The sequence below is a fragment of the Pteropus alecto genome, unplaced genomic scaffold, assembly GCF_000325575.1.
Source record: "Pteropus alecto unplaced genomic scaffold, ASM32557v1 scaffold42, whole genome shotgun sequence".
Classification (NCBI taxonomy): Eukaryota; Metazoa; Chordata; class Mammalia; order Chiroptera; family Pteropodidae; genus Pteropus; species Pteropus alecto.
Genome location: NW_006434825.1, coordinates 8,394,849 through 8,419,045, shown reverse-complemented (window position 1 = coordinate 8,419,045; position 24,197 = coordinate 8,394,849).

Sequence of the window (24,197 nt, the reverse complement as noted above, 5' to 3'; positions counted from 1 at the left end):
ATAGCCCCAGTAATTTGGATCACAATTCGAAATCCTTCCTGTGACTTTTCCCAATTCTTCCAAAATTATTGCATACCTCTCTTCCCTTTGTTATTTAATTATGTTTTTATCTTCTTTTCATGTCTGGATTACATTGAGATTTTCCTGAATTTGGTGGGTAACGTCTGCAGTTCCTTTTTTTTTTTCCCCCCGGCATTTCTTTTATTTGGTTCCATAATCGAATTTCTCAAGTCAAAAGTAAGCTTTTCCTAAGAGGGCTTCTCTGACCATTTGATTGATATTCCTTATTATCACCATAAGTTTTCCCACAAAGCATACAATAAGCGCTCAATAAATGTTGTGGTTCAACTGAATAGAAGAGAATAATTACACTGCCTTCTTAGACAAAGAAATTCATTTAACAGAATCTTTAAAGGGCCTAAAGGACCTAGGACTGAAAAAAAATAGATTCTGTTGTTATTTTATATATTTGTTCAAAGTAAATGCAATATGTATTAATATCTACAATTTAGAAAATAAAGGTTAAGTTAAAAAATAAAATTATTTGTTACCTTATAACTTAAAAATTGTTAACAGATGTAGTTTGTAGATTTTTAGTTCCTATGTTTGAGAATTACCATATCATTCAAAAGTATGTTGTTATCCATTTATATAGTATGTACGTGTGTGTGTGCGTGTGTGTGACTTAAAACTATATTTAACCATTTAGATTGTTTCTTATATCTCCTGTTTTAAAATGCACTGAAGTGAGGATCTTTATGTGTGATTCTTGATGTCCTCAGATGATTTTTGTGTCACTTTGAGTGATTTCCTTGACATTATTATCCAACACATGTATGGTTTATTTTTATTATTATTATTTCCTAGAACTCTTTCTTATTTTCTATTACTTTTATGTAGCATCTTTTTGTGTTCCTTGGTTGAAATATATATGTTTGCTTTCTCTAAAAATATGTATTGCTATTGATGTCAGGTTTTGATTTTCTTCTCAACTACTGTATTTATTTCCTTTATTTTCTTTCCTTTGTCTTCTTCATTTTGACTTTCAGCGTTATGATAGAGACCTTCAAATGTCTAAATATCTGGTGATATTCAGATTGTCTACATTGAAAAATTATTAAATTCTTTCTATTTAGCTCTGGTTCATTGATGGCTGATGTTTATCAACTGGTAGAACTCATTGGAGGTTGAAGGAAAAAAACTGGAATCTTTTTCCTTGAAGATATTCAATTAAAAATAATAATAAAACTCTATCTCAAAAATGGGATCAATATATCTGGCTACTGAAAACTTGGGAACGAAATAGCAGAGGAAGATTCTGTGTAAGTAGAAAAAGAAGCACTCCTTCTATTCGTGATCATGCCTTTCCCATTCTTCTGCTGTGTCTAATGTTTCTGCATCAAGACAAACAGGGAGGGATAATAGAAGTAGGAGTCTAACTGTTGCTCATTCATCCTTCAACCATCACTTATTCCTGCTTCTAATTCCTGAGACTCCATAGCATAATCTGGGTGAATTCACTTTCTTTTCTTTATAACACTACACTCAAAATTTCTTTTTGAGATAACATTGATTTATAACATAAGTTTCAGGTGTACCACATTATATATTGACACCACTATATGTACTACATCATAGTACCAAAGGTCTAGTTTCCATCCATCACTATACAATTGAACACCTTTATCCATTTCATCCTCCCTCTACCTGCTTCCCCTCTGGTAACCACCAATCTGTCTTCTGCCTCTATACGTTTGTTTTGTTTTTGTTTGTTTGTGTGTTTTTTTAATGTTCCCTATAGGAGTGAAATTATTCAGTATTTGTCTTTTTTCATCTTATTTATTTCACTTAGCATAATGCCCTCAAAGTCCATGCATGCTGTCACTAGTAGAATGATTTCACCTTTTTACAACTACTATTTCATTGTAACACTACACTTTTCACTTCTGATGCATTACCTTCTGTTAAGAAAATTAACATTGATATAGCTGCTATAAATCTTTGAAATATGTGTTGACTATTTTCATGAGCAAGTGTCTTCATTCTCATTCTTTTAGTACTTAGGTGTTTTCATTTAAAATAAAGAAATGAGTCATCTACTATCATTTTAGTATGTCTGGTGACGAATGTCTGAATTCGATAAAATATGTTAAGCCTCTGTTTTATTCTATGATGATAAAATTTAATTATACATGCATAATGTACTGTAGACTCGCATTCTAAGTTAAATAAGAATGTTTTATTTGAGATAAACTTCATGTGGCACCTATAATTTCCAAATATTGAATTTCAGTCAAATAAAGGGTCAATCCTGCTCAGAGATTTATTGTTTAGCAGATGCCCCAACTATTATGTCTCTCTGGTTTCCACTCTGTATTAATTAAAAGTTTCATTTCTTTTGTCCTTGGCCATAGACCACTGATCTGAGCAATTACTCCAGGCAGAATCTGCTGCTAGCACCAGCTCAGGTAAATAATAAAATAGAAATATACTACCATTAATTTTAAAGCCTGTTGTTGCCTTCATATGAAACAAATATTTTTTCTATTTTAATTATTGATTGTAGGAAATAATTTTTTTGCCAAAATCATCTTTATGCTGTATAATATGCTAAGATATTTATATATTTCTAATGTGACCATCACAACACTCCAAAATTAGCATTATATCCGATTTATTATTGGAGCCATTTGATAGATAAAGTAATTGAGACTCAGAAAAGTTAAGAACTTGATTAAATACACATGCAATAGTGTTAATAACAGTTAAAATATTCTAAATGTTTAACCTGAGCCAGTCATAGTGATAATTGCTTTTCATTTATTAGCACATTTAATCTCCATAAAATTTTGTAGCAATTGGTAGTATTATATCCATTTAAGCAAATGAGAAAACTATAATTAGAAAAGTTTAAAAAGCAAAATAAAACATATCCAACATAATGAAACTTAGGATAGATCTGGGATTTGAGATGAGAAGAATCCGATTCTAAAACATGCTTCTCCCACAATTATCATGTAGCTTGTTATATATATGTGTCCATCAACTACATGGACATTTTTAAAAATCTCAGTTAATATGATTTTGAATTGAAAGCAGTGATTGCAAACTTGACATTGTCTTAGACTACCTAGAGCCTTGTATCAATCTCTTCTCTTAACTTGTGATAAATCTGATATCAAATTCAAGTCAAGTACACAGATTTTTAAAGGGACAAATAACGATCTAGGATTTCATCTGACAGAAGACACTTCATTAGGAGTCTTTTCTTTTTCTTCCAACTGTACTTTACACCTTTAATATTGTTTAAGAACATTCATTCATTGTTGACACCATTCACAATTGTGCAAATGGCATTATCAGATTGTCAGGCAAATTGAAGCAATTATCTCATGAGTCTTAAATAATGCACACATTGACATATATTTGCCTTTTGATGAAAAGGAATGCTCTGTCAGCTGAAAAGCAGGTCTATCATTGAAACACTTCTTAGATATTTATTTAATTCCCAAGAGAATGACAACTTTAGCAATAAACAGTGATATTCTTTCACTTAAGGTGAGTTTTAGGATTAGAGAGCTGAGTTAGCACTGGCAGCTTGGCATATATTAGCATATGAAAACACTCAGCACTATGTCTCTTGGGAAGAAGGGTAATTAATCATTGACAAACAAATTGTAATTCTTATTATGCATATAGTGAAGAAATAATATCTCAGCTTCACACAGTCTGGGTTTCATTGTGGTGTGAGGAGCTAAGAACTGCACAGTGGGAAGCCCTGTAAGAGTGTCTGAACATCAAGATCACTGTATGATGTGTTTCTTAGACAGAACAGAGCAAAGCAAATCCTGGTGGGAAAATAATCATAATTAACAACTTGAATAAGATTATTTTCCACTACCAAGAAGAATAGTCCAGTTTTCATTTTGTGTTTTTAAAACATATAGTCTAGTTTAAGGAGAAAAGCAAGTTTTGTCAACTTCTGACCTTGTAAAGCCAGGAGGTTATGCAACTCAGTTTTAGGTGTCCTTAAGTCTGGTTCCTGCCAGTATCCCTCTCCCGTGCCTACTTGCCATCTAGTGGCTGGTACACTCGTGAATGTGGGCATCGTCTCAGCCTGACCTTCAAAAAGTTTCAGTATTCTCACACAGCACCCATTCATTATTTGTACAAATATTCACTAATCCATGAACTTTGCTCAAATGTTGATCATCAGGATGAAATCACATGATAGATAAATAAAATTATATGAGTGCGTTGCATAGACAACTATAATCCAGCTAGGTTTATTCTTTTTTTAATATATATATATTAAAATACATCCATATGTTCGTAAAGGTAACCTGGTCCCTTGGCCCTGTGCCTCCTGTGCTTCATGGATAATTTGGCCCTAATAAGAGGTCTCCTGAAGCAAGTTTAGACTTCCCATCTTTATACAGTAAAAGAACACATGCAGTGTCAGATTATTACCTCCTTATTTTTTTTAGAAATAGACTCTAAAAGTGAATTTCAGTATCAATTGCAACTTGTATTCAAGATTTGCAACTGTAGTTTTTAATATCTTGCTCATAAAAGTGTAAGGGATAAGATTTGTTTGGACATGTTCAGTATTATCAAATAATTCTACAAATTTTGTTATTTAAGAAGAAGAAATCTTTTATTTTTTTATTAGCAACACAGTATATTTGGTTTTCAGTAATGGATATTTATGGCCAAAAGCTAGAATACAATTTATAATTTATATTTGGATTTTGATATTTCTTTACAAAATAATTTATACATACTGTTAACTTGAACTTGAGTGATTCTCTCAAATTTATTCATATAATAACTCCAACTTTTTTAATATTATCATCTCAAGTATGATCTTCTGTCTCTGTGATGTTCAACCTTACACTCATAAAAAATGTATTCAGAGATGTGTTCCAATAATTTTGATATGATTTTTAAAATGTATGAATAAATAAATGATTCTTGATATGAGCTAAATATCTGGTTGGAAGTAGTGTATTGTCTAAAACTCTGCACATTGTTTTCTTCTGACCAATGTGATGGGCATCTGTATAGTTAAACTATGGCAATATACCATGGAGTTACGTTTCGATTCGGGCGTTAACCACTGCATAGTCAGGTTTTAAAGCAATATGATTCTTTGCATGCTTTGAAAATTAAGCTTAGCTTGTTTATGAAAGCAGTTGTAAGAAATATTCCAGCCAGTAGACTGTTAGAGAATATGAAATACGGAAGCCTGCTCTGAAATGTAGCCAAGTAGTGTATTACACAGTAACTAGGCAATGTTTAGGGAGGAAGAAGACTTACTCTCCTATGTATTCAGAAAAGGAAGGAAAAGAAAGGAAACAGACTCAGATTATATAGCTGTGTTAAGATATTTTATCTCTCGTCTGACTATTTTAATTAGCTTTATTGAGATATAGTTTACATAAAATAAAACTCACCATATGTAATTGTAAAGTTAAATAAGTTTAGTAAATTAACCCATGTAATCGCCACCACAATCATGATATTAAACATTTCTAGCATGCCAAAATATCCCTTATATCAATTTTCAGGCATTCTCATACCCCAGCACTCTGCCCTGGGAAACACTGAAATGCTTTCTTTTAGAGAATTTCATATAAATCGAACCATGTAGTATGTAGTCTTTTGTGTCTAATTTTGTTTATCTTACCACTTTCAAAGTCCATAGAGTAGTTGCATGCATTAGTAGTTCATTCTTCATTTTTTTGCTAAGTAATATTCTATTATATGAATATATACCTTTTATACATTTATATGAATATAAATCTTTTATACATTCTCTAGTTGATTGGTATGTGTGTTCTCTGTGATTTGCGGTTTTTATGAATAAAGATTCCATGAGCATTAATTTACATGTCACTTACCAAATCTATATATCTTTGTGTAACATATATTTATATTTCTTGGGTAAAGACCAAGGATGTAGGATTGCTGAGTCATATGGAAACTATATTTTAATTTTATAGGAACCTGCCGAATTGTTTTTTCAAAATGGCCACATTAATTTGAATTTGTACCAGGAATGTGTGTGTTTCAGGTGTTTCCCATCCTTGCCACATTTGATATTGTTAGATATATATTCTTTAAATTTTATCAGCTATACAAATATTTTAGTCTTACTCTTTATAATGAGTACATGATTACATTTAATTGTGGTTTCAACATACAGTTCCCCGATGACAATGATGTTCAACTTCTGTGTTTACTTGCCATTCAACTATTTTTATTTTAAAGCTTTTGGTTTTCTTGATTTTGTTTATTAGTTTTCTATTTTCTCGTCCATTAATTGCCATTCTAATCTTTATTTCCTTTTTTTTTCTGCTTGCTTTGATTTAGTTTTCACTGTTGTCTTCTATGTCCTAAATTGGAAGTATAGATTATTGATTTGAGATCTTTCTTTTTTAATACAGACATTTTAGCTATAAATTTCACTCTAAGCACTGATGTAGTTATATCCTATAAGTTTTAGTATATTATTTATTTTCATTTATTTCAAAGTATTTCTCCGACTCCTCTTTTAAATTCCCCCGAAGTGAGAAACTTCTGATGTTGATCTTCAGACACTGCTACTCTATGCATGTGCACTGTCACTGGGGAGAACAGGTGTTTTACCAAGTCCCTCTGTGACTGTCTCTTTTCCCTATTAACCCAGCTGGCAGGCTCCACTAATTACTCTACTGCTTATTATTTTTTTTAATACTGAATGATAGCCCATTGTCTGGACATACCACCTTTCATTTATCTTTCACTTACTGAAGGACATCTCGGTTATCTCCTAGCTTATGCAATTATGAATAAAGCTATTATAAACGTCCACGTGCAGGGTTCTGTGTAGGTATAAGTTTTTAACACCTTTGGGTAAATACCAAGGAATGTATTTGCTGAATCGTATGGTATGAGTATGTCTAGTGTTGTAAGAAATCATGAAAGTGTCTTCCAAAGTGGCTGAAGTATTTTACATTCCCATCAGCGATGTATGAGAATTTCTGTTGCTCCACATCCTCTCCAGCACTTGATGTTAGAATGGGTTTTGGCCATTTTGACAGGTGTTTAGTGGTATCTTACTGTTGTTTTAATTTGCATTTTCCTGTTGACATATGATGCGGAGTTACTTTTATAAGCCTTTTTTGTCATCTTTATATCTTCTTTGTTTAGGCATCTTTTAAGGTATTTGGCCCATATTTAAATTGTGTTTGTGTTCTGATTGAGTTTTAAGAGTTTCTTGTATATTTTGGATAGCAGTCCTTTATTATATGTGTCTTCTGCAAATATTTTCTCCCAGTTTGTGATATGTCCTCTAATTCTCTTGACATCATCTTTCACAGAGCAAAAGTTTTTACTTTTAATGAAGTCCAGCTTATCAATTATTTCTTCCATGCATCATGTCTCTGGTGTTTTATCTATAAAGGTATCACCATACCAGAAAGGATTGCCATACTTACGCCACCAGGGTTTTCTTCTATGTTATCTTCTACTATAGTTTTATAGTTTTGCATTTTACATTTAAGTCTATGACCCGTCTTAATTTTTGTGAAGTATGTATGTGTATATTTTGCATGTGAATATATTGGTCGTTCTAGCACAATTTGTTGAAGAGACAACCTGAGATCCATTGTGTTACCTTTGCTTCTTTGTCAAAGTTAATTGACTGTATTTATGAGGGTCTATTTCTGGTATCTCTGTTCTGTTCCATTGATCTGTATGTGCATCCTTTCACTAGTACCACATTGCCTTTATCACTGTAGCTTTATAGTAAGTTTTGAAGTCAGATAGCATCGGTCCTCCACCTTTATTCCTCTCCTTCAATATTGTATTGATTATTCTGGTTCTTTTGTCTCCACATATAAATTTTAGAATTAGGTTGTCAATATTCATGAAATAACTGTGTAATGTTGATTGGGATTTCATGAATATTGATCAATGACGGAGGTTTCTCATTGATGTATTTTATCAGGTCAAAACAATTCTGTTGTAATTCCTAATTTGCAAAGAAGTTTAATTATAAATGGGTGTTTTTATTGATTAATATGTCTATTATTGGGACACATTTTCCTCCTAATTTCTATGTTTGATAATTTCTTACTCGATATCAAATATTGTGAATTTTACATTATTAACTACAGGAATTTGTTATATTCCTTTAAAGAGTATTGACTTATGTTCTGGCACAGAGTCAACTAACTTTAGATAAATTTCAGGCTTTCAAGTCTTGCTTTCAGGTTTTGTTATGACAGTGTCAGAGGGCCTTTGTTCTGGGATATCTTTAGCCCTACTACTAAGGCAATATCATCCTGAAGAACCTAACAAATGCCTTGTTTCCTAAGAAGCCTTTCCATTAGGGATGCTAGGGTCACCAACTATTGCCAGACTTATGTGAATTCTGATGATTTATGGTCTGTCGCTTTCTGGTGGTTCTTTCTCTGGCCTTAGGCAACTTCCTCTTATCCTTGTATGAAGATCAGAATTCAGCCACAGTTTCTAACCTTAGGAGCTCTCTGCTTATGTAATTCCTTTTTTTTTTATAGAGTCACCTGAAACTTATAGTTGAATCAATCTCCCCAAACTCTAATCTCTGAATCCTCTACTCAGTAAACTCATTAGGCTCTGTTTGCATCCTTCTCTCTGTTGCCTGAAAATTGCTTCCAGGACATAAAGTGTGACAGTAATAGGCTTATGTAAATTTTATCCCTTTATTTAGGCTTGCAGTCTCTCTATGACTTTTGTCTAATGTCCACATACTTTTATTTAATATATCTTGTTTATCTAGTTGCTCATGGCAGAGGGCAAACCTGTAGCAGGAATTTTTTCTTGGGTATGAGAGAGAGATCTTTTCTATCTAAACCTACATTAGTAAAGAAAAATATATATACTTGAAACTTACATACCCAAAGTAAAAATTACACAATATGACCATTTACTTAATTTCTCTGGCTTCAGTTTGTATTATACTTTGCTAAAAACTGTTTTGTTCTTTATTTAAGTTATCATCTGTGAATGGCTTAACAAAATGTCTTTATTGAGATCACAGTGTATTCTCAATAAATATCAAGTAAATGATATGAGAATAAATGATAGATAATATATTGTCTTCCATAAGTAACAGGAAATCTGTTGTATATCAGTAAAGGTATCAGAATACTCTTCTAATGGAGAGCGTTAAAAAAAAAAAAAAGGAAGAAAAGATTTCCCTAAAGTCTGAAATTCAGTGATCTCTTGGGCTAGCGATGAATGCTGAAGTGTGAACATGTGAGAATGCTGCTTAATTTTCTTTCTTTCCTTATGGAAATGCTCATTAAACACACGAAAAAAGTATTAGATCAATCTCTCCTAGTTTGGCCAATTACCAGGCAGTGGTCTCAGAGTATAGTCGAATAAGTTTATTTGATGACTTGAGTTTTAATCTTAATCTCACCCTTGACTAAACATGATTTTGGAGAAGACACTTCAACTATTTGGGTTTAAGTTTACATGATATAAGATGAAGTAGTTGGACTAACTAAACTATCTGCTCACTCTAGAGAACTTGGTCAAAGCTATTAAAGATAATATTTCTTTTCTCACTTATTCATTCTCATTAGATGTAGTTGCCAGAGAGGGTTGCCTGATATTGTTTTTTTCATATCTTGCCTTAGTGAGAACATAAAAAGAGAAATGACTCAAAGAGAGGAAGTAACACAAATATCAATAATACAAGATGCAATATAATTTTATTGCATTTGATATGACTTTTCAGAGCAAAGTTAAAGCTAGCAGAAAATTCTTTATCTGGTCATTAATTCAGTGTTCCATAGAATAAAGTACTTTAGAGCGATAAAACTGGGCTGTATCATTTGATTTGAGAGAACTGAATATTAACTTACTGGCATATATTACTCAATAGAAATTTTACATATGCTTATAAGACTTGCATAATTAAGGATATCAAAATTACATTTAAGATTCTACTTGTCTCATTTTATTTGTTGCTTTTAAAATTTATCCTTACATTGTCCCCAGTGTTGCTTTTCTATTTTGAGAAGAGTTGACTTTTAATAGCACCATAAATAAGTTTGTAGTATGTAATAGCAATGCGATAAGCCATATTGATATAATCTACTTGTTTTATAATTAGAATTCTGATGATTTATACATTGCATTTTATTATAAGATCAGACAAAATTATGATGGAGCTATAATTCTATATGTTTGAATTTCATAGTGTAGAATAAAAGTACTACCATTTCTAACACTTTTGAGATATTGGTGGGGAAAGAATGTGCTGAGATTTTTTTTCTTTCTTTTTACTATTATAAAACAGGCAATGATCTAGTTGAGTTATAGAACAGGCAATGATCTAGTTGAGCACTGTGATGTTGTTTAAAAAGTCTTCAGCCTAACCATTCATTCATTTATCCAAAACAAACAGACAAACAAACATCAGACACTCTCCAAGGTGCCAGAAATAAAATAGCAAAGACGCTAGACACAATGTCAGCCTTTACAAAACTAGCCCTCTCCTGGGCTAGCAGTAGACAAATAATATATAAATAAAAGTATGAAATTGACAGCCATATGAACTTTAAGGAGAATTATCAGGGTCATACAAAGTGATATATGTGGGCTGAAGGACAGAGCTAGTGAGTTAAGGGAATAATCATCCACAGATCATCTACAAATTCTGGTGATGTAGTGTCTCTCCATTTTTCCAGTATACACTTCTGCTTACTGTACATCTCCATCTGGACATATTACAAATTTTTCAAATGCATTGTGTACACAATCAAATTCATCATGTAATGCCTACATTTTCTAAGCTTAGCCATATTACAACTTTAATGATTTACTCCTACTGTTTTAACCACTAACATACCTCTTGAGCATATTCCCTTTCTCCAGCTCCACTATGGAGGGCTTAGTGGATATCAAATTCTATGCCATACACTTTGCAAGTTATACAGACATAATCTTCACCCCATGGTGGTTACTGTTAAATCCCTTGCTTTAGGACTCCAGGGCTTGCTTTTCAGATCATTATTCTTTCACAGTATCTTTTCTGAACTGATTGACATCTCCGAAGTGTTAATCTCTCATGCTCAGCATTGCTAGATTACCATTCTCCCTCCATACGACATTCTTCAAGATTCTCTGTCACATACATCAGAAGCACAGAAACCTGGAGGATAATAGTGATCATCTTGATCCTTGAAAAAATATTTGTGTATATATATGATATAATTTATATATGATATATATATGTGAAATATATATTTTTTTATATATGTGAAATATATTAATTTTTACATATGTGTGTATGTATGTATATGTTTGGCCTCACCTTGTATCTGCAGAATCATAAATTCAAAGAGCAAAGACTAAAAATATGTATTTTTTAAAATTCCACAAATGATTATGATGATTAGCCACCTTTGATGAGTTATGGTTTCCAGATTGTCTGAACTTCTTACTATTTGTTGTATCTATTCCAAATGCTCCACAAGCTCTACCCTTTACTTTCTACCATATGTTTCAATGTCATTGAGCACAATTTCCCTAACACACCATTTACTCTTATAATACTTAAAAAATAAACTTGTGTGGAACAACACTCTTTTTTTTTTTTCATTTAATTAGCAAATTCCTTCCCTAACTTTCCATTAAAATGTATATGCCCTCATATGGGAAGATTTATCTTTCTCCTTGTCTGGTTTCAAAGTTTCTTCTCATATTCTGTCCTGTGTGAAAGGATTTGATTTAACAATTTTTAGCAGCCCTCTGCTCCCCCTGAAGGAGATATTAGAAGGAAAATTACTTTAGAGCAGGGAATCATTAATTCTGGTGTGATGATGATGGTCATTCAACTGGAGCCAATGCTACATACATTTAGTTAATAAATTTAAGTAAGTGTGCTCACCCCTGAAACAAGACAAAAATTACAACAGAATGACAAGTACAATACAGTCGACTCCATTCAATCGAACATGAAAGAAGAGGGCTCAGAAGAGGGCTTGCATGGTGAAACCAAGATTGATTTATCTATTTATTTTCCTTTCTGTATGTGAGAAATTATGCAACCTAGACTGTTGCAAAACTAACAGCATGAAGTGAGGCTAGGAGTGTGGAAATGGAAAGTACAGAGGAAGAAAAATAGATTGAAGGATAAAAAAAAGTAGCATGAATTCCAATTCCTGATATACACTGGGTAATTTCAGTTTTCATTAATATTAATCATCACAATTGTGTAAGAGGTCACTTGTGTTCTCATTTTCAGGATAAGAGAACTGAAACTCCAAGAGATTGAGTAATTAATTCATGTTTATATCATTACTTGCTGGCATAGCCAGGGTTCAAGTCTATATTTAAACCATCATGATTTTTTTTTCTATCCCCCCATAATTTTTCTACTTGAAAAGCTTAGGTGAAACCTGAATCTTTGGGCAGTTATCAGATAATAAACAATGAACAAAGTAAATAATTATTATAGTATGTTAGAATGTTATATAGCACTGATTTTAGGTGCATCATCATTTTGAAAATGCAAAATACTCTTTCTGAAGAGAAAACAGATTTGGAGATAGAGAAATGGGTTGATATTCTGACTCTGTCTTAATTAGCTATATACGATAATCTCTGTGTCTATGTATACATATATACAGACATGTGTTATGTATATGTATATATTTGTGTGTGCACACATTTGCATATATATGGGATAATACCTATTTCATACATTAGTCATAAATCCTAGAGAAAATAGAAGTAAAATACCCACAATCGTTATTACCTCTAGACAAAGAAATTTAAGAAATGATTTTTGTTTTTTTTTTTTCTTGCTAACAATACCAGTTACCTGGTGGGAACTGGTTACCATATATGTACATGAATAAGAAACCTATAGTGTTTAGCTTTTCTTCAGGAATTGGTTGGATAGTGGTATTATTTATTTCTATAATGGTTGTTCTGAGATCACTGTGGAGACAGGAAGAACATCTCAAGGTAAACAGGAATTCCAGCCAAGGTAAACAGGAATTTCTCCGATGTGTAGGACACTTCCTATTGAAGTAGATTGTAATCGCTTCCATTCTGGTCGAGAGAGGGGAGATGTCCTAGTGTGCCGAATCTTCCACTTCTGCTTCCTAACTCCCTCTTCTAATGTCTCGTCAAGTACTGCTCTATTTCATAGCAGTTCTCAGAGATTACTCAAAAGAAAGATATGACAAGTGAAGAATAATTATTTACCCATGAAAATTATTTTACCTACAATTTATTGGAATTTCATTTAATGTATTTGAAAAAGCAAACACAAACAAAAACAAGGAATGTCTGACTTGGAGTCAAAAAAGTAGATTCTAGGCAGTGTCATTAGGTAGCATATCTGTATGGAGTTTCTTTGAAACAAATCACATTCCCTACTAGTAATGAAGAGGTATAAAGCCAAAAGCATCATTCTTCTTAGAAACTCGACTTCTCCATTTTTGGAGGAATGTGATTTAAGGGGAAAAAAACAAACAAACAAAAAAATCGATAACTCAACTCCTTTTTGAAGGCTCTGTTTTGGCCCTTCAGTTCTTTGTCTCCATGGCATGCTGTGATATTCTGTCTCACTACAAGACACCAAATAAGAGAGCTGTCAGTATGACATGTGCTGAAAAGGATAGTTTATCCCTAAACTTGGGCTCCTCCTTAGTCTGTTCAAAAATGTTTTACTTTCTCCCAGTGACCCTCTGTCACTATTTCTTTTGCTCGTTCAGATAAATAGGAAGGGGCTGAGGAAAAGTGGGGGGTGGGGGTAGGATGGGGCACTAGAATAAGACAACAATCAAAACACAAGTGTAAGTTCACTGGATAAAAGACTGATATGCTTACAGTTGGAAAGCCTACATTTGTTAAGTTTCAGTACTTGGACTTGGACCTAGACCTCTGAGATTCAGAAGCTGATTTATTATTATTATTTTTTTTAAATTTTGCTATTTTAATGTCTGCTTGATTTCATAGTCAAAATATCCAAAAGTTCTAGATTGTATAGAGTAGTGCTAACTTAAAGTATTCCCTTCTATTTAAATGTGCAAAATCTAATATTTTGTGTTCAAGTAGTACACCTCTGCTTCTTGAAGCATGAAGCAGAGCAATTAAAAAAAACCCTAATCAAACAAATGTAACTGTTCTAGAAAATAAGAATGCCATGCTTTATTTTCTTATGCGATTTACTCTCCTACTTCCAATAACAATCTACAATGTTGGAATGCGGACACTGTATGGTTTTTCCTTTTGTACTGATCATTGGGCCCCTTTCTCACTACTCCCCTGGATATTTATAAGTCTAAACTGAACATGGATTTAAAAATAAGCACAAGGGCAAAGTCTTTAAAGGATAAATTATTAAATTAGAAACAAGAGGTAAGAGATTGTCCCTTATTCTGAGCTAGCTTTAAAAACAAAGGAATCTGACATACAGCCTTTGAAAACAGTGGGAAAGTTTAGTAAATTCTGACTTTTATCTTTTTTTCTTAAGTGTTCAACAAAGTCTTTGTGCTGCAGAATGATTATCTTAGAAAGACACTTTTGCTTCCTACATTAGCAATAACTAGCAGTCATCATATTCTCTATTACAGAGCTTAAAACATGGTCCAAATATCAGCTGAAAGAGTATCACCTGTGAAATTAATTAAATGTACTAGACTGTAAATAAAAAGCTTGAGGAGGCAGTGTCTGATTCTTGTATATAAGCATGAGAAGCATATTCTACCATCTGGCTCTATAGTAATGTGAGGTCAGTAATGGACAGAAATAGGTTTTTTAATTGTGTCCTGAAGTCGATGTGATTGTAGCCTGGTTGGAATCTGTGTGAACTTCTGGTCTGAGACATGGACCAACAATATTCATCTTCAATGCTGGGTGGTGGGAAGAGTAGACACATCAGAATTAGGTTTAATTTCTAAATTTGTCACAATTAGCTGCACAAATTAACTCTCTGAGTCTCGTTTTCCTTAACTGTGTGGATAATACTGAACTCCTCTCACATTTCGAAGAGTCCTTACCACTATGTCTGATACAAGAGATATGTACAAAAAGTAGTTCATTCTGTCCGACAGGTGCCTTAATACTAGGCTGCCAAAATCCTGAGAAGCCTGCCTTCTAATATTGGCTCACATTTTTTTCCTTAAAAATAAATATTGTATGTTAATCAGGAGTCTATCACAAAGTGTGGGAGGTATTGAGACTGGAATAACAAACATCTTTACCCAGAGTTGACATTGAAGGACACTTCTCCATAAAATATTTAGCAATAAATAGTGTTACGGGACTGACTAAATTTTGGAGAATTGCCCATTTTATTCCTTTCTTGAAAATTGATAATACTTACTTAGCTAGAAAAAGAGTAATGAGAAATATAAAGAAAGGTAAGATATTAATTTTATTTGAATGTACATTTTCCCAAATATAGTTGATCATACAATCTTTTTGTTTTTAATTTAACATTTCCAGGCTTAGTATTCTTAAGAATACTCTTTTATAAATGGTAGTTTCTAAGTCCATGGAGAAAATTTGCCTAATCTACTTTCTCCCCAGTACTCTCATGCTCTTCTTTAAAAGCTAATTAAAACAATCATTTGAGCCATTTCCAAAAGTCAGCTTTTTTTCCTCCCTGTCATGATTTCGACATCAATTTCCAGTGATAAAACCCCAAGAAAAAAACGTCAGCCTTCAAATGATCTCATCACATGTGATTATACGTAGTTATTGTACAAATCACTACTGATATATAGTTGTTGTTGTTGTTGTTGTTGTTTCCCAAACACCTGCAAAACTGTGAAAGTATCATTTCCAAAATGTAACCTGCACTCTTAAGTCTCTGTTAATTGTTCCTTGCTTGACACAAAGGGTCTGAAGCAGAGGCACCCAGGGAAGAAGGCATTATGAGAACAGTCAGATTAGATTTGTGAAGACAATTAAGCTCAATTCTTTATGGCTTCTCCTTATTCTTAGCTATGAAATATTTCTTGTCATTGACTCATTTGGATTCCTGGTAGCATTGCTGGGGTAAAAAAAAAGAAAAAAGAAAAAGATATTTGTTGAAGAAACAAGTAAGAACAAAGTAATAAATCTATTTCTGTTTCTACTATGTGAAAATAAATTGAGAGACTTAAAGTTTGTGTTGTTTGTGTCAAGATTTTTGCAGAAAGTATATTTAGCATTTCCTTTCCTGAAAATATGTCTTTGCAGAATATTGTCAAATTTTAATTGTCCCCAGAGGACAGGTTGCAGGTAATTAAATCAACTCTCTCTAGTAAAGAATATGTTAAAACACTGTTGAGAGCCCTCTAGTTTTTACATGGCCTCTGAGAATCACTTTGCAATTGACAAAGTTTGTGTTTTTGTTAAAGGTTTATCTTTGGCAGAGATGAATTAATATCTGCTTCCATAAAGTTTGAGTTCAGATTAATTCAGATACACTTAGCCATTTGCTTTCCTCCTCGTATTGGGTGCTTCTAGAATTGGGGATCCTGTTTCATTCTTTCTCAGTTTCATCAGTGGAGCTATGTGAATGTAAATGCAGAGTTTACCTCACAGTCCACAAGAATAACTTACATTTAGTTTAGGAACCAGATAAAACAAATGATTTTCTCAAAATGCAGCAGCTACTGTTATGCTTGGAAGAAACAGAGAGATGACATTGATGCTATTCCAGAAACTTTAGCAGTTTCAGCTCCAGGAGAATCTTTGAAACGGCTTGGAAAATATGTGGGTTGAAACTTCCCAACTGTCTTCTCCATTCTCTTTTTTTCTTTTCCTTTTCCTAAGGCACTGAGTCTCTGGCTAACCCCAACATATGAATTCTTCTCATGAGAAATTCTAAAGTCCAGAACACTTTTGTGCCTGCGAATACTGTCCCATCTAGGACTTTGTACACACCGTATTTAAGAAAATGTGTATGAATTAAGTAGAGCGTTTCATAGAAACAGGTAGATTATTGGAGCCGAAGTTGGAACAATCTATTACCTCTTTCCCACTAAATTTCTGTGAAAACTAGAGCAAGTAAGTTAATTGCCTAGATTTTTACTTTCTGTAAAAGATGGTAGTTTTATTTAAATTTTGAAAATGTGTTATAAATTCCACTGTCTGGTTAAACAAAGAATATTAAATGTTACTGTTTCTTTGGAAAATTCATAGATATTTGTTTAGTCATCATATATTTGTTAAATTTCTTTTATGGGCCAGAAAAGATAAATGAGACTTCCTTTACCTGAAAGAAGCTCACTGTGGGAATATAATTCTATAATTACACACTTTATTTTCTGAGTGTTGGGCTTCACTTCAAAGTGTTTCATACATTTTAAAAGTTTCTTGTGGCTGTCATCTCTCATGATGCTGCCTATAATCTTTAAATTTACTTTATTTTTAAATTATAAAAGTGTTGCATGCTGGTTGAGAGGAATTAAACAAATACAAAATGGCATGAAAAGGAAAGCAATAATGTTCGTGATCCCACTATTTAGAATGAATGACTATTGAATTGTGAACATCTCAGACTGACTTTTGAATTCCCACAGTGCCCTTTTATTCTCTCTATGTATATGCATGCATGACAAATGTGTATGTTTGGATAAGAGTTAGTTAATATACTGCCATATTAGAGTCCTATTTATATATAAATGTGTTCTGATATTTTATATGTTATTTTCCTATGATATTAAATGTACTTTAATAGCGGAATTTTATTGGTTACAGACTATTTGATCACACAAATGAACCATGACTTATTTAATTACATATTTTTATACTTCTTTAATATATGCTCTATACTAGATCAACATACTTCTTTATAAAATGTTCGTAAAATAATATTGAAACTATATATAAACATGTGGAAGGTAAATTCTAAAATATTCTGTTTTTTTCTACAATTAATCTTTTTTTGAAGTATTGTTTATTCTTACTCTCCATCTCCCTATAACAGTTTCCATCTTTTAAGTCTCAGAAACTTCTATTCAGCTTACTTTTTCTCTTGAAATATTCGGACAAGTTTAAGTGATATTACCAATTGATAGGGTTTGGATTCTCCTTTTTTTATTTTCATTACTATTTGCCAAGATATTATTTGAAAACTACTCTCAAGCATTAGGCTAGTTAGGACTGTTGTTCACAGGCCCAGATATCAGTAAATTAGAAATGTCTCACAATCAGTATATGATTCTGGAATGACTCCTTGAGGATGTGGGAACAAATATAATGCTGGGTAGTTTAGAGGTAGTCTAAAATTTATCCCTTGATAGACGCACCACACGATAGAGAAAAATGGAATATGATCATGGGATGATACAGAATTTCTGGTGTGTTCTTCTTTCGTGACCGTGTCCTTCTCTGCCCTTCCTGCAGTCATTTGGCATCATCAAAAGCAATGTGTAGGGTACTTGTTCACTAACACCTCCTTCATTGACAGTGTATTATAGTAAATTTTCATTTCTAATTGGAATTCCAAAGAGGAATGAGAGTTTAGTTGGAGGTAGTGCAAAGATAGAATGGGGAATCTTTTCTTCCCTTCCTGGTTCCTATTCCCAACATGAACTCATAATTCAAGACGACTGCTTCAAATCTAGCTATAATATTTGCAGTCTAATCCAGAAAAAAAAAAAAAAAAGAAAATAATAAGGGGCCAAGGTGATTAGTAATTGTGTTTTAAGCTAAAGTTACAAAAACCTGCTACCAAACATTTTTGCTTCATTCTCCCTCATTGGAATTTACCGATACAGTAACATCTAGCTGAAAATTAGTCTATGAAAAGTCATCTTCATTTTGGGCAGCTCTAGTCCATATAAAAACAGTGGTTATATTACAGTGGAAAGGGGGACCGAATGTTGAGATGATTGATATCCTCTGTCACATTTGTCGTATAGCATTGTTGTCCATGGTTTCTTTTTTAAATATTAGTCTTTTTTTTTTTTTAGATGTAATAGGATTGCTATTCTTGGCTAATTATCTAGATAAACATCATATATTTTGACATTTTACATGTAATTATTTTAAACCGTTGGTATTTAGTGACCACTGATTATTTTGTGGGGAAATGGGAATTTTCTAAAAATGGAGCATAGAAATATTCAATTAGGAATTTTTATTTTATCTTCTATTCACATACACAAACACACATATGTACATATCTTGTACCTGTTTAATGGAAATGTATACCAATAATGTAATATGATTTAATTATAAAATATTCTTACAGTTAAAAAAGTGGTATGATCATAATATCTTTACTGATTCCAAGAATAGAAGAGACATTATATTTCAGGAGAAATCAGAGACAGCCCTCTTCACTTCATGCACTTGTCAAGAGGAAAATCTATGTTTATTTTCAACCTAACTTCACAGTTCAGAAGACAAAAACATGCAAAATCAGTGATGCAACTCAACTAAGTAGGCTGAAAAGGTCAAATTCCCAAGGTTGATCATATGTCAGGATTATCATTTAGACTGAGAAAGACCCAGGTATTCAGAGCTACACATTCCCAAATTATAGTGCGTGTTTGTTCATTCAAGTAGCAGTAATAAAGTCTTTTCCAGGGAAAACTTTATGTCAAAATGACATTGTGCCTAGAATAATTGGCTTAACATGAGGACTCTAAATATAGTGGTTTCTATTTCCCTACTGACTTATACACTGATTAGGGAAGGGGAGTCTATCTTCACCTCTTTAAACCTTGACTTTTCTGTTGAAGACAGTAAATATTCAGTCATTCAAAAAGCCATTCCACAAATATTTATTGAATACTACTTATGTGTTAGGAAGTGTACGAGGTATTTTGAATGCTTTCTCTTGAGAATGGTGAAAATTCATGAATATTCTAATAAAAGTCATAATACTCAGGTTTTGTTTTGAGTAGGTCATGTCTTAGCTCTGTGGTTTCTAAATGCAGATTTCACTTCTCTGTTCAGCTGCCTCGCTGACTGGAGTAGAAGGGGAAATTAGGCTCATTCAAGTGATAAAATTAGCAATATTTATTATATAACTAAATCCTCATATACTTCTTGGGCCAGTACTTTAAATTTGTACATTTGTTCCTAAATCAGGAAAATTTCCCTAAAGCTGGTGTTTTCTCAAGGTCATTATTCTTTCAGAAGCATATGTTCATTTAATTCACAAAACACATTTTTATCACAAGGTATAAGAGCACCCGCATCTTTCTTCCATAACTTCAAGTTAATACAGTATGAGAGATTACCATTGTCCCAAGCCTTCCACTGTCTTGTCTTATGATGGTCAAATGTTCGATACCAAAAAAGAAAAGTTTCTTCCTAAGGTTACATTATTTTTACTCTCACTTATTTGTGTAGTAATGTCCTCACTGTGAATCTAAACCTCCTGTCATTTGTAAGGCTCTGCTGGTAATCACTCCAATGTACTTTGAAACTCTGCAAGGCAGTCTGCTAGTAAATTATGTAGACATCTATATTTTTCATTTTCTTTGGACAGTTAATTTATGTTAACTATAAATGTAAATCTTTTGCAGATGTAACTACTTTTAGTCCAAGGCTGTATGGAATATTTACTGCCCTAGTAAAGCCCTGTTTGTCTTTCTTTCTGGCATGGAAGCTGGGCAGGCAGGTTAATAGCTCTGCTGGCCAGTCAGCATGCAGTTTGGTCTCTGCCATAAGATTCGTCAAGCGGGAAGGCCATTCTAGCATATTGGCGTTCCAGGAAAGAGGAGAGTCGTGTCTTTACTTGCATGTCAACAGATTGTGTCAAGGAAGACAAAAGTGTTTCTAAAGGCTACTTGGAAGAGAATGCTCTCAAAATGTGAAAGATTCTCTACTACTTTCATGAGGTCAGACTGTAGTATGAGACATACTGTGGTGTGAAAAATAGATACCAGACATTAAAGAGATAATACTAAAAGGAAAATGAACACGACAATACAAGTTGGTCATGATGGTCCAGGCATATCTTAATATGCCAAAAAGCCAGAATTAGAGCTTTCAAGCATCAGAACCGAGAAGCTGATTTTAGGAAGAAAATGCACACTGATAGTCAATTCAAGTGTCCTTTGGACACCAAGAAACCAAGGAGGTATCGGTCATTACTCTCAGAGATCTACACAAATAAGAAGGTTACAGCATGACCAGAAAGTGAGACAAACCAATCATTCAACTAATGAGGGGAGGGGGATTGCCATGGGAACCGTTTCTCCAATTCTGTTATGATTGAGGGCAGGATCCCTGACATAGAAAGGGAAGAAGGATACCCAAAACACTTTCGATTGCCTTCCCAGACCTTATCTCGGGAAACTTGACCCCTGCCACCCTCCATTCACATAGTTCAGTCAGTAGGATATTGGAGTCTATATTAAAACAGAATTCTAATCTGACATCCTAAGTGAACAAGACTAGAGTTAGGAACATAATTCAAGCTGGCACAATCAGAAATTTTTTATTAGTGATTTGGCAATCAGAACTGGATGAGATTTTTTCTCTCTTCAAGTGGCTAGATATTTAACACGTAAGCCAGGGACTGTATATGTCTATAAATTGTGCAGTTTGAAACAAAGAAGAAAAGAATGTCTGTACAGAAAAGGACAAAACAGTTATGCAGGAAGCAAGTAGAGATGGGTTCTCATAGCACTGAAATCCTTGATTTTGGTTTACTTATTGATGCAAAAGTCTGAATTTCATGGAACATCCCGTGTTCTTATAATACGTTTTACACAATCTGTTGTTAACTTAAAAAAAACTATTAGTTGCAGAGAATGTGTCTTAACTAATACACAAAAGGAGAGATAATGGAAGATTGGATGAATCTCGATTCATCAATTTATTCAATTTATTATTGATGATAAAATGGGCTTGCCACATAACCAAGGAGATGACAGGGTATATACAGGATCTAAATCTGGTTTGGTGATAAGCAACACTGACTCAAGATACGCTTATTCATGGACCATCTAATTCCGGACCCAAGACTTAATTAAAGGCTTGGGCATCTAAAAATCTTTCTATATTTAAAACTAAGGTAGGAACTAAGACTTTTCATAGGGGTGCAATTCGGCAAGGCAATGAGGGAGGGCTGTTTATAAAAACATCTATTAAAATCTGCACTTTGCAACTTCGCTGATCATTCCATATGTCAAAGGAGAGATAACTAATACTTGATAAGTTTATGTAACTTATTGGATTCATATATCTTATCAGATGAAGGTCTAAGTTCATTTCATAGTGAAATTGTTTATTATCCTACTTATCCAGATGAGGAAACCAAAGCTCAAGGTAGTGAATCATCTCTCCATCGTCAGAAAATTCAAGATTTAATACACCTCTGTGATTATACATTCCATACATAACCCTTTTCCTACACTTTGCCATCTACCATTAATCAACTATTTATTGAATATCTTTTATATGTTATTAGTGCAGTAAATACTTTACCTATAATATCTAATTTTTGCATTTATCCTAATGCCAAGTAGATATATGTTGGATGTGGCAGAGCCATATTTTAGATTCAAGTGTTTGACTCTGAAGCCTACCACATAGGCTACTTTGATTTTTTTTTAATGAACCACATTTGAATATTTGGCTCTATCCTAGTTGCTGGAAGGAGATAACCTTCTATTTACTAGAAGCTTAACATGAGACCAGATACTGGAGAACCAACTGCAATGCAATTACAATATTTAAAATCAATGTTCGCTGTGGAAGATAGATCAGTACACTCAGAATGCAGTGAAATAAAATAGTCCTTCATACGGTTAGATTTTTTGAAGAGGATTTCCTTGTTGATCTTAAAATAGAATGGGGAATTTGAATATTTGGGGGATTTTTATTGGTAATGTCCTTTTTCAATTATTCAAGTATAGCTACTAGGCAGGTATTAGTTTGCTAGGTTTTCTTTAAGAAAATACCACAAACTGAGCGGCTTAAATGACACATTTATTTTCTCACAGTTTTGGAGGACAGGCATCTAAGAGCCAAGCATTGGCAGGTGTTTTTCATTCTGAGGACTGCACCTTTTGCCTAGCTTCTAGTGGTTCGCTGGCACTCTTTGGCCTGAAAGCATCACTTCCTTCTCTGTCTTCATCTGCACATGGCATTTTCCCTCTGTATGTGTCTTTGTGTAAGCCTTATCCTTTTTATAAAGAAACTAGTCATGTTGGATTAGGGCCCACTCTAATGACCTCATCTTAATGTAACTAATTACATCTGTAATGACCCTATTTTCAAATAAGTTCACATTTTGAGGTACTAGGAGTTAGGATTTCAATATATGAATTTTTGAGGAGCCACAATTCAACTCATAACAGGCTGTTTTGTAGATGGATAGTCTATAACCTCAACTCTTTACTTGCAGCTCTTGGGGCTTACAGATATTAACTATGAAGAAGATAAAGCTGATTATGTATCTCACTTCTTTTCTCTATCAACTCCCATCTTCTAGCTGTCTTCTGCCTTATCTCTCTTTCCTTTCCTCTAGGTCTCTGTCATCTTTACCACAGTATCTCTGTAGTGAGATAGCTTTTGCTGGTTCACTGGTACTCAGAAAGGAGGTTTTGCTGACTACATCACTTCCATCTCTTCTGGATGATTAAATTTCTCTTATATTCTGACCAGGCCATAAATCCAGCATTATTTTCAGGCAATTGCAAAATTGTTTTGTTCGCATCTTTTGTCAAAGAATAAACTAATCTGTAAATTTTACTGGGAAGAAAGTCTGTCTCATAAATTTCTTTTACAAACATCATAAACAGTCATGCTAGGAAAGAGCCAATTTTAATTTATTATTTTTTTATTCTGTGTCATTTTTTTTTAAAAAAAGATATTTAAAGCTCTCTTCTGTCTGACTTCCACATTTAATATAGAAGTGTTTGGAACTGCTGAGTCAGCACAGAGCCTATTGATGCTTTCATTTTATCTCTCCTGTACAAATGTCCTTAAGAATGAATTATTTAGATTCGTTTATTTTTCCCAAAAGCTGGAAGGCCCTAACCACTTGCTATATACATGAAACCAAACATGCATTAGAAATTGGTAATAAAAGGAAAATCAGGGAAACTCATTTTAAGGTCAAAGTTAAGCTCTTTTTATTGTCCCATTTTTCAAATTCCCCTTTTCTTCCCCAAACCCTGACTTCTACATTTGCCTAAGACTTTGGGTTCTATGCATTTCTCTGTGATCCAAAGATCAGTAGC